Source organism: Toxorhynchites rutilus, chromosome 1 (genome assembly GCF_029784135.1).
Source record: "Toxorhynchites rutilus septentrionalis strain SRP chromosome 1, ASM2978413v1, whole genome shotgun sequence".
Classification (NCBI taxonomy): Eukaryota; Metazoa; Arthropoda; class Insecta; order Diptera; family Culicidae; genus Toxorhynchites; species Toxorhynchites rutilus.
Window position 1 is genome coordinate 90,358,929 of NC_073744.1, and position 13,039 is coordinate 90,371,967.

Consider the following 13,039-nt stretch of genomic DNA (forward strand, 5'->3'; position numbering starts at 1 on the left):
TCAAAGCGATTCGATGGTGTTGATTTATAATCGACGAGCGGCAATTTTGATATTTTTTAATACACCAACTTTTTCGTACTGATTACTGTTTACCTCCGATAAGCCCAAAGTAGCTAACACTCCCATCGCCATCGTTTCGCAACCATATGGAGGGAGCATTAAATGGATTGTTATAAAAGCGGTATCCGGTAGCTGGTTCACGTTCGGCTGATTTACTTCAAATCTCGAATGTAGAAAAAATAGCATTGGTTCTATATCTGTGTTCTATGGTACAGCTAACACATATGAGGCAATGGGTTTTAATACAATCAAATGATACAATACCGAGCCGAATGAGTCAATCAGTTAATGCTACTTCGAAAAAGTATTCGTTGGTTTCAGTAGAAGTAGAACTTCGTGTGTAATTCAATATGTTGACGCATACATATTGAATTACACACTAAAGACTGCAAAATTCTGACAATTAGATGAATGAATGGCGAAACATACGTAAAGTTGACATCTAACAATTCCAAGGTCTAGAGCAGGAGTGGCCAAACAGTAGTCCGCGGTCTATCAATTCATATCACATGACGTTCGAGAAAGATTTCGATTCGATAAAATTCTATCGATTTACAAAATACGAAAATTTGCTCGGTGTGAAAGTTATGAAGATCGGATCGACTGTTCGATTCAATTCACATAACAGTGGTCAATATTTCCGATAGATATTTCCCTTATACTATTATATTCAACTTGGGTGTATTTTTATGGAAAATAAATGCTTCGAACCATCATCACCACAATAGATCAAACTAATGGTCGCAGTGGTTCAATGCTCCTACAGAAGATCGAACAACCATAGAAACATTTCTTTCCTCCAGAAACCTCCACATGCCAAATGTGGTATGGTTCCGTATGGTTTCGATATCTTTATGTCTGCTCAACACTGTTTATTTACATCTGACACTTAACAGTATAAGCTATCCAATGCTGCCAGATATATCTGAATCTTGTTCCGTAAGCATGAGAAATTTACTGCAAAAATCCGCCACGCACCCTGTATTTGTTTTTTGCTGTTTACACGGCTTTGGGCTAGAGAGCGCAATATTTTTTTTATATTTCTTCTTGAAAGCTGAGGTTGTTTTACATCTTCTTCTTCTTAAATGACATTAACGTTCCTAAAGGAACTTCGCCGTCTCAACGTAGTATTATTTTAACTACTGGGCCGATTCAGATGATTGACATATCAGATTAGCCTGTGATATGGTCTCGTTTAAAAAAAACATGAAACTTGCGAAAGAATCATTTTTAAGTAATTATTAATTGTATTTCTTTTTTATAGTTTACTTGGTTAAAGATAGAGGGCGCTATGTTTTTAAATATTTTTTCTGGAAAGCTGAGGTTTTTTCACATAATAAATTACGTAGGGGAAACTGTTATCCATCAGTTTTGGGTGAAATTTGGAACTATTTTTAATATGATTCGGATTGTCCGATTTTGTGCTCCCTTGGCCGAGTGGTTAGCGTCACAACTAACATGCCGGGTGTTCGGGTTCGATTCCCGTTCTGGTCGGGGGAATTTTTCGTCAAAGAAATTTCCTCCGACTTGCACTGTGATCACGCGTATTCTAGAGCTTGCCACTCAGAATGCATTGCAAGGCGTGTCATTTGGCATAGAAATCTCAACTAAGTACTAATAAAAATTATTCAAGCAATAATACTACGTTGAGACGGCGAAGTTCCTCCTGGAACGTTAGTGCCATTGAAGAAAGAAGAAGAAGGATTGTCCGATTTGGGTGTATGTACTTGCTAACCCAGACTTTAGCAGCAAAATATGTTATGGAAACAAGATCCAAATCAGTGCTGCCCGACATATGCACCGTTTTGTTGTAAAATTTGTTGTCATTCTAAAGGTAGCTTCATAATGTTTTTCTCATAGAAGTCTTGGTCCTTATTGGCAAAAAACGCTAGCAATAGATTTTTACAATCTTCTCTTGATCCCAATTTATTATCACTCTGGAAAATGCGATGCGAGAAAAAGGTGGTAATCGCTTGATGCCATGATGTCCGGACTATATGGCGGATGCATCAAAACATCCTAATCAAGCTCTCGGAATTGCGGGGCCTTGCGTTGTCCTGATGGAACACAAAGCCTCTTCTGTTGGCCAATTCTGGACGTTTCTGGTCAATCGCTAGGTTCAACCATTTGTTGACAGTAAAGATATGAATTCAGTTTATCGCACAAAAAATTTTTTAAAAAATAAGAAAAAAATGTAGGAAAAAAAATAAAATCTTCTAAACAAAAATTAAAATGATGCAGATATATGTTATACGTACGTGGGAAAAACCTTGGTCTATCCATTAATTAACTTCTCCCATACTCGAGCATACGGTTTCACAGACCGAGAATCAATTGTTTTGAGGAAGCTGAATTAAATAATTATTAAAACTGAATGAAGTTGAGAAAAAATATTTTCTGGTGTTTTTTTTCATTTAATTATATCTTTTGTTAAATAAATAAATACTAATAATTCCTAAAAATACACAAAAGCAATAATACAGAGACACGTGACACCGTGCGAGAGTACTGCAGGGTTAAAACTTTGTACAGTAGTCCTCAACCTTTTTATCAGAGGGGCCACAAAGACGTGCTAATCATGGTGTAGCGGGCCGTAGAAAATGAAGAAAGTTGGTGTCCAAGACACTACCTCTTTAGTACAAACATTTGGTAGCACTGACAAGGGCGGTGAAAGAATACTATCACTGAGTGAGGGACACGCGAAGTAACAAAACGCCAATTTGAGCATATTTCGAAATTAACTCGAAGAATTAACATCCACTGTTGAATGCTCGTTGTCTAGAGCGACACTTATACACTGAACTTACTGAATATCCAAGTAGTTTTTCAGTATATCTTAGTAAAATTACAAATTCCAAAGCACATTTAGAACGGCAACAGATAATCCGAACCGAATCGGGTGTGGTGTGGGTGGCGGCGTCGACAGCAACCGCTGCGGTACAAATTTTCACCTCCAATTTTCCATCGAAGAACACAGCTCTCACAGCTGAAAATGTTTTCTTAGCATCTGTCTTAAAATGCACTGCACTTCGATGACGATTTTAACACAATGTTCGAATTCACAAAAAAGATTTGATCGATCGGAAAAAGTTACCAATAAGTCATTCACGATTCACCTGTCATCCAGCTAGCGATGGCCAGATGGCCGGAGCAGCGAGGTTTTCCAAATGGTCTTTTTTAATGCCGAGTGTATAGTTTAGTTTTCCAAATTGGCCTTATTCAAGGCTGGAGGCGAATGCAAAATGTCATTATCATTACATCAATGAATCCGAACACGCTTCTAAATTCACAGAACCTCTTTATCAGCAATAAATCACGAAATTAAATTCGCTTTTGGTTACTTCTGATATTATATTACAATGCATCGATCTTTTTTGAACAACTTTTCAATCAAAGGTTTTGGTAGCACCAAAAAGGATCGATGGATTTACGTGGTTTCGTAGAAGCAGTTCAAGATGGATGATTCATGAATCATTCTTGTTGTCGTGAGAATAATACACGAGATTTGTGTCCTTTTATAATTGCAGCTAATTAAGCGATACACTGTTTGAAGTATGATCCTAGAGGGGAATGAACTGCAAAGTTTAAAGCCTCTCAAAAACAAAGAATGGAATGGAAGAATGGAAGTATAATAGCAAAGTTTATTTACAGGGTGATTGATTTGCGATGTTACTAATTCAAAAGACTGTATTACCTTATTTTTCATTCGTACATGTTGCTTTTGTGGAACGTTATGAAAACATTTCCATGTTTCGAATTTTATTTCAATTTTTTGTGTTCCTCCTTTGCGTAACATTACAGTTACAGTGCTCCTTACAGCTTATGCTCCTTCGCTTACTTTGTCGACACTCTGGTATCTTTTGGTAATGACTTCGGCCCAGTGGATTCAGGTCCGGAATTCAGGCGTAAAACATTTCTGTCAAATGCAGGAAAAAGTTTCTCACTCGTAGAATTTATTTTTTGTGTTTGGATGTCTCATATCATGATTTTTATTTCATTTTTTTAAAAGCTTTGCTTGCTGGATAGATAAAAATTGGATAATGTTGATATTGTTCTGCATTGATTTGCCTCGACGTTGACTGTTTCTTCCATCCAGTTAGACGTCTGCCACATAATCTCTAAAGTATTCTCTAGACAGCAAAATATGTTATGGATTGGGTAAATCTAAACATTGCTAGAGAACAGATTACTTATACATCTTAACAAACAGCGCCATCATAAGCGTGCTTATCAATCAACAGTCGCCGAGTAGATTCCGTCAATCGTTTCGTCTTCACAATGCCTTCATGGCAGACATTGAGAAAACAAGTATCAGACGAGCCATCATTTCAAAGGGATCGATTTAACTTTCCCGCAAACAAATGAATTACTAACAAAAACCGGGTATAACCCATTAGTTCCATGTCTACACCTTGACTATCGTCATCGGCGCCCCAATGATCCCAACAGTCGTTTATGACTTAATCCCACCGAAATCAGTGGGCGCCGAAGAAGTACGTATCTCCCCTCTCTAGTTCATGCTACAGAAGGCTCGGATTGAATACTCAGATAAAGTTAGCTCGATGGACAAAATGTGTTACCTTTTCTGTCACAACATAAAAAAAAGTATCGGCTTAACTGAAACTGACAAGAGAATATCCATGCGCCACACAATTCCAATGGATAGCGATCAATCAAGTATCGCCGTCGAATTTCACATTCGACTAGCTAGAACATGTGCGTTTTTCATTGGCATACCCTATCGACGGAATGGAATTGATAAGAAAGTTTCGATACTGATCAGTAGTTAACCAAACATCGTCATAGCTTATTAGCAGTAGTATTTATCATTCCGGGGAAAATAATTTTGCGACTAATCCACCCGTACTCAAAGCGATTATATATTGCACAGAAGAGATGTATCCAAATATTATTATGAAGATATTGAACAATGAACGTTTCATCGATAAATAAAAATGTTAACAACAGAGAACATTGCCAGCGTTCGTCACAAAAACACTCCTCGCTGAATTTGGCTAATACTTAAATCAATGCTTACCAAAAGTGATAACGATTAGCAACCCGTATCGCGATAATATCTGCGGCAGTGATTTCGGTTTTTATTTGTAGACATAGTCGTATCGAAAAGATACCGTTTTTCCTGCAGCTCTCTGCGGTTATAAAACGGGAAGGATAAATAAATACAACAATGACATGTCTATGAATGTTGATATCAAGTATGGAGAGAAACTAACTCCGCCGGATGCGAATCGGAGGTTAACTGACTGTGTTTGTGCAAATAATTGATACAAATTGTTTCGCCAAATAAACGAATCTACTTGACAGTGGCCTTATATGTTACTCAAACATAGACCTGTGATCTAATAGAAAAATCACAGTGTTTTGCGTTGAAGCGTGTAGAAAGCTGGAAGGAATATTTACTTCCAATTTATATTCTGAACAGATATCATTCTTGTTTTTGTTCATTTATCCCTTCTTGGGGTAGTTTTAGAGAGAAAATAAGATGAACAGAGCTAATAGCCGCAGGCTGTCTCAAACTCTGTCCAGCATTTCCATTTGTTCCGGCAAGCGGTGTGAGCTACATGTTCATGAATATTGGAAGTGAGTGCTTAAGGCACGGTATCGTTATATGAGGGAGAGATACGGTATCATTATATCACATTACGTGGCTGTTCGGGCCTAACTATTGAAACCAGAATATATATTACTTCACCCGGAAATAAATTAGAAAGTCGATTGCGGTTTGATCGACATTGCGGGAATCTTTGACAACTGGTCTTAAACCTTGACAAATATTGCGAATATTTTCGAAAGCTGTGAGCCGTTTAATAGGAGACATATTTCCACAATTCCAATGCATACTACTTAACTGTAGTACAAATAGTTATTATTTAATAATTCATCAAAGTTTGGTGTGTAAATAGCCAACAAATAATACCTCACAAAAATCTCACGCCCAGCATTATACAGTAATATGTAAATTATTGTAAATATTGTAAATAGAGTCGAGATGAGAATGGATCAAGCACCAAATTGAATTCCATGCCAATCCGATATAGTGATTGTCAGATTTTCATGAAAATTGGTAGTTTTATTCCTCGTCGTAAAATATTAGACCCGTATTTTATATGGTCTGAAAAACTCAACTTTCCCCCCTTTTTTCCTCCAAAAATGACCTTTTTCAATAATTCATAACTTTTGAACTACTGGACCGATTTAGATGATCGATATATCAAATTAAAGCCAATGAGCTATTTTTGTTTAAAAAGTATTATGGTTGTAAAAACGGATTTTCTTTTCGTAATTATTGATTGTAACTGTTTTCATAATTTACATGGTTTCGGAACTAAGGTCACCATATTTTTTATATTTTCTCTTGAAAACTGAGGTTTTTTACATAACATATCCGATGTTTTTTCGTTTTCGGGTTATTTTGCAAAGTAAACATGTTTTCAGTTTTCGTTCAATATTCCTATGCGACTGGACAACATATATGCATATGTGGTATTTCATGTGGCTTCAAATTGGTAGATCGATCATCTGAATCGACCCGGTAGTTAAAAAGTCATGAAATAAAAAAAAAATTCAAAAAAAAGGAAAAATGATTGTTTGGACCATCGGTTAATTTTGAAAAATCAAAACTCAATAACACAAAATAACGCATATCTGAATTTTAGATACGTTATCTAAAAAAATCTTAGCTTTCAAGAAAAAATATAAAAAAAATATAGCGCCTCTGGTCCCAAGACAATGTAAACCAAAATCCTAAATTTCTGCAAGTATAATATAGCTAATTGGCTTTAATTTGATATGTCGATCATCTGAATCGGTGCAGTAGTTCAAAAGTTATAAGTTTAAAAAAAATTTTTTTGGTAAAAATGAGAAAAAAATTATCTTTCGGACCACCCTAAAATGGAAATGGTCACATATTTAATTTGATATGTAGATCATCCGGATCGGTACAGTAGTTCAGAAGCTATGAATTTAAAAAAAAGTGATTGTTGGAACAAAATGGATGAAAATTGATTTTTTGGGCAACACTAAAATGGAAATGATCACCCTGATGATAAAAAATACGGGTCTAATGTTTTGCGATAAAGAACAAAATTACCACTTTTAACGAAAATCTGAGAACCACTATATCGGTTTGACATGGAATGGCTATACATAAACATTTCCATCGCACTTCTAGGTGGATTATAGGCGAATGAACTGGAAAGTTTAAAACCTCTTTAAAACAAAGAACGGAACGGATTCTAGGTGGATTGACACTATTTTCATAACTCAAATAATCATTCAAGACACTTACATGTTGTTAAATTATCTTGAAATTATTGAGAAATTGATTTCTAAACATAATTCTTAATAGAAAGTAATATTCACTACTTACTACCTTAGAGGGGGTGAGAATAGGTCAACTTTCATTCAATCGTAGTTCAGTGAAAAATTAATACTATTCAACAATTTCTTGAACACTTACGAGTGTTCATCATTAGAGAACATTTCTACGTAATCAAATTTGTGTTCCATTCTATTCACGATAGTTATTCAACAAAAAGTTCGGAAACTACCATTTTTGACCCATTTTAACCCCCATCGACGGTACTAATATACGCTTGTTCGTAGAAAAAGAGCTGTTAAATGAATATAAAAAAGATGTATTCTCGTGGACATAAAAAATTAAATGATATCGGATCCCCTTAATTCTTCCTAATAAAACTCATCTTTTTGCACGCATGATTCTCACCAGATTGTAAATTTCGCCTGCGAATCACGGATCTCTATAGTAGCATGTCCTGAAACTATTGAGATCCAAATCCCCTAAGAAGGATGGTTGTAATAGCTGTTATCCAAGAAAGTAATGGATAAACCCTTAAGCCAGTTATGCTCTTTGTGTGGTTGTACAACTTCCGAGAACGGCTTTTTGCGACCGTATTCTATTTCTCGTCACGGTTTGGGGACTTCCATAAACGTACTTAATCTAGCTCGAGTTTTGGTATTCTGCATGAAAGTCTTGGCCACATGCAACTTTTCAGTCACATCTCGAACTGAGGCGTTCGGTTTCCGTTTATAGACCCCATCCACGTGTTTGTGATCGTTCTCGTTGACCTGACGACTTTTTTACGGATATTCGCTTCCGATCGACAGTCAGACGTTCTTCGAACCGTTTATGATACCAGACATCGTGGAATTCGCGATTCCCCACTTTTTCCGATGGGACAGATCCTTATCCTCAGAGCAAATTCTTTCCCCAAACGCACTCTTCCTTCGTCGCCGTCGAATAACGATTAGAATGGATATTATTTTCGAAATCTCGTTTCGCCGAATAGTTGAGTGCTCGCGTTTTCAGAATCACATTGAATCCTGATTCTTCTAACCCATTCTCCCTCACAATGATTCTTTCCATGATAATCGCAAGGGAACCACGCTATGGAGGGGACCCTTCTGGTCGAGAGTATCATAGAACAATTCCATGCCAAATCAGCCGGAAACTTGGTGCTTATGATGGAAACGACTGATTTTTTAAAAAGGCATGTTCGAAAACATTGGTCTTTATTTAAAAAGATAGTATTTCTAAATCCAGATGTCTGATTAAAATATGATGCTTGACGAAGCTGTCGGAAAATTAATGAACATTAATTTTATATTAAAAACTTTTACAGGGTGCTCAATAAGTTCGAATACACTTTAAAAATGTGTTAAACAAATGAAAATACAAGACATTCTTTTCTGCGACAATTTTTATTCATGCTATATGCTTATTCAAGCACTTTATGTTCGCTCTGCTTGGCCATCATGTACTTATGTATGGTCGTACAGGAGATGAAGGTCCGGAGAGCTGGAAGGGCACAAAGTCTTATCGAGAAAATCAGTCAAATTCTCCCGACACAACGCTTGGACGATATTCACCGTGTGGGCCGGTGCGCTGTTCTGTTGAAAAACGTAATGACCCTTCCCGTAGAGATCCCGAAGTGGCGGGCCACTACCTTCTCCAGAGCCTCGGTCTTATAGTATATGGCGTTGATTTTCACGTTTTTCTCGATAAACACCAGTGGGAGCTTCCAACGCCTCGATACGGCTCCCCAAACCATCACCGACGCGACGCTCTGGAACCGCAGGATGTTTATGTGGGACGGGGCATGCTAGCGGTGAATAATCGAGCTCCGAGGGATATACTTTCTTGCCTCGGAACTCGGTAACACGTCTTACCTCTGCTGCGGCTGGAACGAGAAAGAGGCCAATTTCCTGTGTGATGTGCTCACATCAGCTGACAGGTCGAGCTCCAGGTTCGCTCGTTGGGTTGCTGTGATCGGGATAGGTACGAATTGTGCTATAGCTATTGTCAATGTGCATTCTGGGCTCCACATATCCTCCCACCTTCCTAAAATAAATCTCGGGAATAGATGGAAGAGAGCTTGTCTATCTCCAGTCTTTCTAATTTCCGATATGTCATGTCACCCTCCAATGACAGTATTTTATTTTAAATCATTTTCTTCACGCATAACATTAACGTAATATTTCTGAATTAGCTGGTTCCAAAATACCATTTCGCTATTCCATCACGGTATACTTACGAGGGTCGAATCGCGATTATGCTTTCACCTGAACCTCACGTACAAGAATCACCGTATCTCTAGGGCGAGCACGATACAAACGAGCTTTCTGGCCCGTCATTTAGATTCCTTGTAGCTTCTATCGCATCGATATGAACAATTCTGGGTGAACTATACCGGTTCTTTGATTTTGCTAAGGGACATAGTGATTTTGAAACGATCCACAAACCAATGCCAAAGTACCCACAAAGATCTCTGAGTCCTTATTTCTGTTTTCGTTCTTTTTCGATTTTTTTGTCTTGAGTTATTGTTTCAGTGTTTATTATCCTAATATCCTTCGGGATTATTGCACTATTATTGTGCAACGTTCTGTTTCCTTTTCTTTTGGTTTGGTGTCTTATCTGATTCCTCTTCGATATTGTTTGTTTTTGTTGTTTGTTGTTTGTCAGTCAATCAAAATATTTCTACTTTCCACATTCTCAAATATTCTTCATTCTTCTCTGCTGTCTTCGTCCATATTTTGTATCAACGAATCGATGCCAATGTTCCCACATCTTTTTTTTCACATCTTATTGGAAGGAATATTATTACGAAACGGTTGAAAGTTCTCCCAGCGGATATTTCCCGTGCTAGATGATGGTCCTGGAATATTATATATATTATATATATATATTTATTATATATTTATTATATATATATTATATATATATATTTATTATATATTTATTATATATATATTATATATATATATTTATTATATAATTACATTACCGATGCTAAAGCTATGGACAACTTCGATGGGTCCTTTATTTTGGATCCATTTAATGGGTGGTTTCAATTCAAAGCTTCCCTGACCCGGTTTAAGGTGGTTTACATTTGGTCCATCCGCTTGTATTATTCGCGATAATCATTTCGCATCACCGATATCTTTATACCCTTATATGTGCATAATCCTTCGTTGTCACCATTTTCAGAGCAGGTTTCATCTTTTCCATCACGCTCGATACCGCAACTGTCATTCTCACTGCATCCCAAATCGCACCACCCGTTTTCTGTTCCTTCGTAGTACAATCCGATCGCTAAAATCTCATCGATTTTTTGACGTAGGACTACGTCTTTCATTTCTATACCAGGGTGTAAAATCAAAGTTTCGAAAACGAAAGCGTTACGCCGGAGACCGAGATTTTGAGCGTTAATAGCTCCTAAACAACTGAACGAAATGGTTTATAAACACTTCATTCGAAAAATAAAATGTCTACGCGTTATATACTTGTTACTTTTTGATCCAAAAACTTGTTTCAATAGCCTTAAAATTGTTCTCAAAACAGGCTATTGAAATCACCAATCGGTATATAAGCGAGCGCCGCTCTGAAATCTACTCAGTTCTAATTGAACAGCGATTGGAGCATGTTGTCGCTGTTGTGGTGAAGCTCTTCGTGTTTATCATGAAAGCGCGGATGAACGGTGTCCCCAAGAGCCTGTTTGTGCACCTTAGGCCAGAAGGGAATCCATCAGGAGGAGAGTGATGCCACAAACGGTTTCCCGGGAAGACATCGCTACACACACACATACACGCGCGGAATTCTTTCCGTTTGGATGCAATTCAGCATCGAGAAAGTTCCGGAAAGATCTAATCATATCTGGAAAATAATCTGCCAGTTCCTCTGGGAATTTAAAAATACATTCATGTGAAAGAGTTTATTTTAATGTTTTCTAACCATATAACACAGCGACCAAATACATTTGATTTTGTAATTTTTCAACCAAGTGGAATTAGTAGGAAAGCTTCTGAAGATTATTCTTCCCCATCAGTAGGATATTTCCGTATCTAATATTGTATGCGTACGCAATCGATTATTGCTCAGTCGCCGAAAGTTTCGAGCTCAGAGAGTTCATTCCCCTCTAGTTTGCCTTCCAAATTGCCATCGTAAACCACACCTTCTCTCGATTCAATCACACACACAAAACATACTTAAGCGATATTCTGGTGGTGAGACGCATTCATTTTTCGTGAGGACATCGACAAGACAACATCGTTGCCTAACGTGCTGGACGAGGTGGACGGCGAAGGATCGACATATACACGCGCGGAATTCTTTCCGTTTGGATGCCATTCAGCATCGACAAACTTCCGGAAAGATCTAATCATTGCTGGAAAATAATCTGCCAGTTCCTCTGGGAATTTAAAAATACATTCATGTGAAAGAGTTTATTTGAAAGTTTTCTATCCATGTAACACTGTGACCAAATATGTTTCAAGCAAGTGCTATTAACAGATGGTTATCGAATTAGCATTAACCACTGGTGGGCTTCCAGTATCGAGGAAAATGTGGAAATATCTAATCGTTGATGGAAAATAATCTGCCAGTTCCCCTTGGAATTGAAAATTACATTCAAGCGAAAGAGTTTATTTTAATGTTTTCTATCCATAAAATATCCATATAACACCTTTGATTTTGTGATTTGTCAATCGAGTGCAGTTAGCAGGAAAGCTTTTGAAGACTATTCTTCAGAACAAGGTTTTTCGTATCCTATATTGGATGCATAAAACCTTGTGCCTCCAACGTAACGCTCTCGTTTTCAAAGTACCCCAAATATTCATTTATTCATTCATTCAGAATGGATTTAGATTCAACTTCGAACAAATGATCTCTAAATCAACGATAGTCCTACGTCACCCTTGCGATTATACCATAGATATAACCCACTTCCTGTTTTTAGAATCACTTTGAAATTCTGGGTCGAGAACCTATTTTTCACGGAAGATATTTTAATCTAGTGTCTTTATCATTTCCATTTATTGCATTACATTTACAAATAAATTCCAATTAAACTTTGTGCGGTCTTCTCGATTCACTTCCAATTAAACCTAACGCTGTCATCTCGATCCGCTTTTAATTCAACCTAGCGCGGTGGTCTCGATCCACTTCCAATTAAACCTCACGTGGTCGTTTCGATCCGTTTTCTATTAAACCTATTCTATTATATTCTATTGAATCTGGCGCGGACATCTCGATCTGCTTTCAAATGAACCTAGCGCGGTCGTCTTGATCGGCTCAATCAATTGAACTTAGCGCGCTCATCAGGACCCGTTTCCTTTCTTATCCATCGCTTCCATCTACCGTGTGACATGTGGGTGTCACACAATCTATAAATCCAACAAGCAAATTTAAAAAAAAACATCACTTGCGTAGATTTTTTGTATCGTACACGAAAATTACTCACACATATCAAATGGCGTGCAGTGTTGTGTTCAGATATTCTGAAAAACGTGTGAATTTTGTTAATATAAACCTGTTTTTTCATTCATAAAATTGAACTCGTAGACAAAGTGAACCAAAATTTGGTTGAAAATTCCTCACAAATTTCACGCTATTTACTAATACTAACGCGAGGACCTTCATAGCATACCTGTTAACTGTCTA

The 13,039-nt window shown here is 37.2% G+C and overlaps 1 protein-coding gene across 1 annotated transcript in view; it reads left to right on the forward strand.

Annotated features, from left to right (window-relative positions):
* The window catches only part of LOC129762919 (hematopoietically-expressed homeobox protein hhex), a 32,152-nt gene that overhangs the window by 17,162 nt on the left and 1,951 nt on the right, over positions 1-13,039 (forward strand). The window lies entirely within an intron of this gene.